At 38.0% G+C, this 6,171-nt stretch overlaps 1 long non-coding RNA gene across 1 annotated transcript; it reads right to left on the minus strand.

The window, feature by feature from the left end:
• Nucleotides 2,428-6,123, minus strand: LOC109718988. Its single transcript, XR_002218583.1, has 3 exons — nucleotides 6,069-6,123; nucleotides 5,535-5,710; nucleotides 2,428-2,897 (listed from the first exon to the last, which is right to left on the minus strand). It is a non-coding gene; the product is annotated as an uncharacterized LOC109718988 (long non-coding RNA).

Consider the following 6,171-nt stretch of genomic DNA (forward strand, 5'->3'; position numbering starts at 1 on the left):
ACTACCGGAGCCGCCTGGCGCTCGCCAACTGGATCCGGGGCCGCCGCACTCTGCCTCAGTCCCCTCCCGCTCCTGGCGCCCCCGTAGGCGCTGGCTTCTTCTTCCCCGGCCAGCCCAGCGCTCTCCGGACGCCCTACTCGATGTAGACCGACGTCGTGCTGGCGGGCGGGCGTGTTTGCGTCGTCTTGAGTTTCTTTCTTTTTTTTTTTTTTTTTTTTTGAGAGTGAGTCTTAGAGTTAGAGTTATTAGTGTTACTGTGTTAGCGTCTTAGAGTTAGAGTTATTAGTGTTACTATGTTAGCGTCTTAGAGTAAGAGTTATTAGTGTTACTATGTTAGCGTCTTAGAGTTAGAGTTATTAGCCTTTGTGTTGCTTGCGAGGTGTCGAATGCATGCATGCATGTTTGTGTTACGTGGTTCATTTGTAATAGTTAATAAAATACAATTATATATTATAATTGAATCTGTGAAATTGCACATGCATATATATGTACACCACTATGTAAGTAATGGGCCAAGGAATTAATGTTGGACTGAGGACCAGTGACTTTGAAGCAAACTAACCCTAAAAGCAAACAGCAAAAGAGTAAGCACGTGTGCGGTCCAGATAAAAATATGGGCTTGAGATGGAAAACGAGACTCAATAATTTTGCTTAGTCAACATGACATGTTGCAACACTATTCTGTGTCAATATATCGGCACAATCAATATGGGCCACTATCTAGGCTTTTGCCATGTTGTTACACATCAGCACATGACACAATCATATCGGCATAGTTGCCATGGTCAGCACGTGCAAACCATCCTGAGTGACACAACAATCATTGATTATTGGTCTTCTAAGGAAAACACATATAATAATACACATACAAAATTCTAAACCGTTGTTAAAATCAAAGTTCATTTTCATTCATATCCGACCATCGTCTCAAAATGTTTAAGTCCAGTTATTATTACTAGTGACTAAGTCTTTTATATACTCAATCACATTTTCATTCCTATCTGACATGAGATTACTGGGGTGTGACATTGACGTCGTCGAATGAGTTGCCGGTGAAGCTGGGCTACCCACTTTCGGCCGCCATGCGTCGCCACCACGAGCTAGCAACCATCGGTGGTGGAATTAAGGGATCGAAACACTGGCGGCCGAGGGGGATGCGTGTTTAGCTGGAACTGGGTGGCATAACTCTTTATGGGCGTGAAGAGCTCGAGGATCAAGACATATATATAAAATTATTTCTTAAAGTAAAGATTCCAAGGGTGCACATATAAATATTCTGAGTAGCAAAATATGTGTTTTTTTTTTTTTAGACAGTAGATTTTTTAACTTCAACAAAAAATAGTATTATTTTTTAAAAATAATATTTTTTAAATGATAGTTTTTTTTATTGCAACAAAAATAGTGTAATTTTTTTTTCTAAAACAATAGATTTTTTTCTAATAGCAATAAATTTTCTTTTAAATAGTAATTTTTTTTTTACTGCAACGAAAAATGGTGTTAATTTTTTAAACAATAAATGTTTTTTAACTGTACAAATTTTTATAGTGGGCGTTTGGTTGGGGGATTGGAGGGAGGTAACTAACACAGTAACGCTGATAACTCTAGGGCATGTTTGGTTCGAAGTTGGAATCGAAATCGAAATCGAAATCAAAATAAGCTGGAATCGGATTCGGAATGACTCATTATCTAATTTTGTTTGGTTCATCACCTGAATCGGAGTCGGAATAAATCATTCTCATTGTCGTTGTTTGGTTCATGTGGATATAAAATACGTAATCAAATTAATATACTAACATTATCTTTATAATATATTAATTTAAATTCAAATTAAAAATTAAATTTAAAAGTTTATATTAAAATTTTAAAATAATGTCAAAATTTTAAATCTATATTTTTAAAAAAAAATTAAACTTTGAAGTTGAGTGAATAATTCAACTTCAAAGTTGAGTGGATAATTCAACTTCTTCTTCCCCAGCCGTCTGGGCTGGCCGGGGAAGAAAAAGCCACTGCTTGAGCGGGATGGGACGGAGTTAGAGTGCGGCGGCCCCGGATCCAGTCGGCGAGCGCCAGGCGGCTCCGATAGAGCCAGACGGCCATGACGAAAAGGATGACGGCTAGCATGATGCAACTAACTATGAGGATCGCGACGAGGATCCCGCGGTCGCTGCCGGCGGCCTTCGCGTAGAAGTTGACGTGGTCGAAGGTGCTGCCGCTGAAGGTCGGCTGCGCGCCCTCGGCCGCCCCGCGTCGCCACCACGAGCCGCCGGCAGCCATCTGTAATAATGACCCATGCGTACTGAGCTAGGCGAGTATGGTGGTGAGGATGACGGTAGTCGAATCTGAGTTAGAGAAGGAGATAGAGAGGGAGATAGAAGGAGAATTGGGAAGGAGAATTGGGAAGGAGAAGAGGAGAAGAAGAAGGAAAAATTGGGGAAGAAGATATTATTATTTCATTGCTGTCTTCTAATTTCATTACAATGCTACTTATAACTTCCCTATTGCGTACTGAAATGTAATTACATAAAGATAACTGCTCAAGTTGTAAAATAAGTAACTAAACAATAATGGGCTAATGTGGGCCCAATCTACCAGTGGATCTGGGCTCCTTGATCTGCCTGGTTAAGTTGGCGGATCGAGTTCCACCCGTTAGTCGCCCGCTCCACTCGGTCGTGCCCGCTCTGTTAAGCTTGGATTTTATTTACTTATGCCCCTTTGACTGACATAGATTTTGTCGTATCTCTTGACCTCAACTCTACTCTTCTCCCTCTCCTCCGATCTCTCTCCCCGCCGGCGTTACATTGCGTCTCTCGGCTCGGATGAGAAGATACTGTAAGGCCCGGACTCACCGCAACCACCTAAGTGAGGATTGTGGATGAATGGGCTCGGATGCCACATACCTATGGAAAAGTTTGGATGTGCCCGGTTCACTATAAACCGACTATAAACCGACTATAAATTGTACATTAAAAATAAAATATCGATGAGCTAATAAATTATTTAAATATTTTTATTATATTATATTTTATCTTATGTTAAATGCTCCTTCAATTATATAATATTCTGTGCAGTATACGAAACATCAGTATGCATTAGATGCAAAAAAAGTTTCTCCTCTCTTTCGAAATTATATGTGCATTGGGCTAAGCATTCTCTGTATCCGAATATATTTATGTACATATACCACCTGCTCAACATTCTTTAATAGAAATTTTAAAATTAATACATCAAATATAATTTAAACTATTAGACTTTATAAATAAGGTATATTTAGTTAACTGCCCTCATCAGGATCCTACCCACTGGGGGACCCTTCAACCCCGCAGTGTCGGCTAGTAGCTAAACCTCCGAGGTAGTAACTTTTGTTTACCCGCCGTTGTCTCAGGCAAACGATGGCTATTGTAAGGTCGAGTTGAGAGAGACAGAGATATATATAAATATGTGTGTGTGTAAATTTAAGTAGTATTTTAGGATTACTAAATATTAACAAATTCTATTACACGACGTGGTTATTCTACTAAAATTAAGAAGATTTACTTACAATCTGCAGAAAAGTTTGAAACTCTTTGATTAACTATTAAACGAAAGCTCATTTATACTCTCTATAAGATTCAATGGAGAGGTTGTTTTGTTCGGTTTTTACTCTATAAGGATCCATCATAATAATAATAAAATTATTCATACGATTTCTTCGTGATACATACAAAGATTTAAGTTTTTTTTTTTCTTTTTTCTATAAAAACACATTATAACATTCAAGACGAAGAGCTTTCGTCTTCACACGAAGTGACAAAATTAAAAGTTATTAAAAGAGATTATTATAAGAAGATAGTACACCGTCTAGAAATATCTCCCGAGACAGCAAATGAATTTTTAAGTATAAGATTAAAGATAGAGTCTGAAGGAAACAACGATACTTATGATGAACTAGCTTGTCACGATGAGAAATGGTGTTTCTGTTTGTTGAACAAGTTTTCAACAGAATCCTTATTTCTCGTGAGTGTTTTTTTTTCCTTTTTTTTTTTTTTCTATTCCTTAACATTTCTAATTAACCACAACCGCGGAATTTTTAGCACGGTGCACCACTTAACCATACATGGTGTTCTTATCGGAAACTTCGGTCTCTCCTCGTTGTATACCACGCGGTCCTCGTCTCTTTCACGTGGATTTTGGTTTTTCGTACGTCAACTAGTCGAATATGTTAATCCTAGACGTCTATCACCGGGTGTTTTAGTCCTTACACCGAGTAGTACCTTTATTGACTTATTGTTGTCCACTTTAATATTTATCTATTCTTTGTAGACTGTATCTCCATAAAAAGAGACACTTGCTCTTCTGGTTAAATAAAAAAGAATGTAAAAAGTGCAAGATCCTCATCAGATAAACGTTATAAAAGTAAACAGAAACGTAAATGACAAAAAAGGATCCTCATCAAAATCCTATCAAAGAGAGGTGTAACTTGCGGAATCATCGCTAAGAGAGAACATTTGTCACAAGGAAACAACGTTATGTGTATATAGTTGTAATAAGCCGAGTAATCGGCTTAGCTTCAATGACACATTTTAATAAGAAAATAAAATTATATGTATATAGTTGTGGTAAGCCGAGTAGTCGGCTTGGCTTCAATGACATACTCTAACTTGAGCCGACTAAACTAAAGAGTAATCAGCTTAGCGAACTAAGCTGCCACCTTCGTCTGAAGCTCCCAGTAGTAGTCATCGACGAAGTAAGGAATCGCACGAAGGGCTTCCTTCCATAACTGGCTCAGTCGCCAATTCTTTTAGCCGAGCGTCGTTGACTTAAAGGTGTCAAAGGTTAGAGAGAGAAAGAAAGAGAGAGAGAGATGGTTAATAGAACATAGTAAAACGAGAATGTGATTCTGGTATGGAACTTCCAACCGACTAAAACTGTAGATTTTTGCTGGAACCCTCATGACAACTTTTATATATCATAAAACTTCTCAGTTCTTCGTATTATAAGAATAAAAGAATATCTTTCTCCTAACGTGTATGATTTAGAAAGCGTAGGAAGTTTAAATAATTTAATCATATCCGGACATGAAGCGCTTCCCATCTGTTATAAACTCGGTTAATTCTATCAGAATACATGTAATATTGAAAAATTAATCATAAAAGAATTGAAAGTTATAAATATCTCAACTTAATAACATTATTTAAATAAATTTTGAAATAATTTTAAATATCAAAATACCAGTAAGACATCCATTTAAAAAATTAATTTTTTAATTTTAAACTCCTGAATAAAGTTTAGTGTAATTACTTATCCACTCTCACGGAAATGGAATAATTTTAATTAACCTTCTCAGTTCGTTGATAACGTATATAGACCACATATAATAATGAGGTGTACGATGTTAAATATAATCTACTGATTACCGGGTTATAGTTTTTNTTAATAAGAAAGCGCGAATTGAACGTACTTTGTGATTAGATTTTGTGGGTCACATAAGAGGAATTGTAAATTACTTTTATTAAAGAACAATTAATTTGAGGACTAAAATTTAGACATTGGTGTACCTGGTTTGGTGTAGCCAATAATTTTGCGCTCTCCATCCAAGGTGGTTAGTAACATGGCATTTTTGTGGTGGTGACGTGGCACAGCAAGGATATCATGACACTGTCAAATTAGTATACACCTGTTGTTGTAGTGATCACACCCCAGTCCACTGAATGGTCGTCGTCGCGGAACGATTCTGCAGCTCATTATTTGATGATGAAATATATTTAAAACGATTGAATTAGTCGTTGGATGAACGACGAGTTGTAGACGACCGTGAAATTGAGTAATGGTGGGATTGGTCAGTGTGTGTGTCACGCCCCGGATATCTCGTTCCCCGGGCACGCCGACAAATCCGCCGTATACAAAGGGATTTCCCCTGTATACGAAGCGTCAAAGTACCAGTAGAAATACGATACTACAAACAGTAGCATAGAGCTGCTCAAAAAAACTAAATAACTGAGTTTCATATACATAGCTAGAATCCAAAATACAAGGCTACTCGCACTGGCGAGTTAACCAACTATGTACATAAACTCCAAAACAACAACTACCTGCAGTAGGGGAAAGCCTCTAGCTCTGACTGTCGGGTAGGGCTCTAGCTCGCAACGCCCTTGCCTCGATCCTGGTCGGCGGAAGATGCAGCAGCCGGCACCT

The sequence above is a fragment of the Ananas comosus genome, linkage group 1, assembly GCF_001540865.1.
Source record: "Ananas comosus cultivar F153 linkage group 1, ASM154086v1, whole genome shotgun sequence".
NCBI lineage: Eukaryota > Viridiplantae > Streptophyta > Magnoliopsida > Poales > Bromeliaceae > Ananas > Ananas comosus.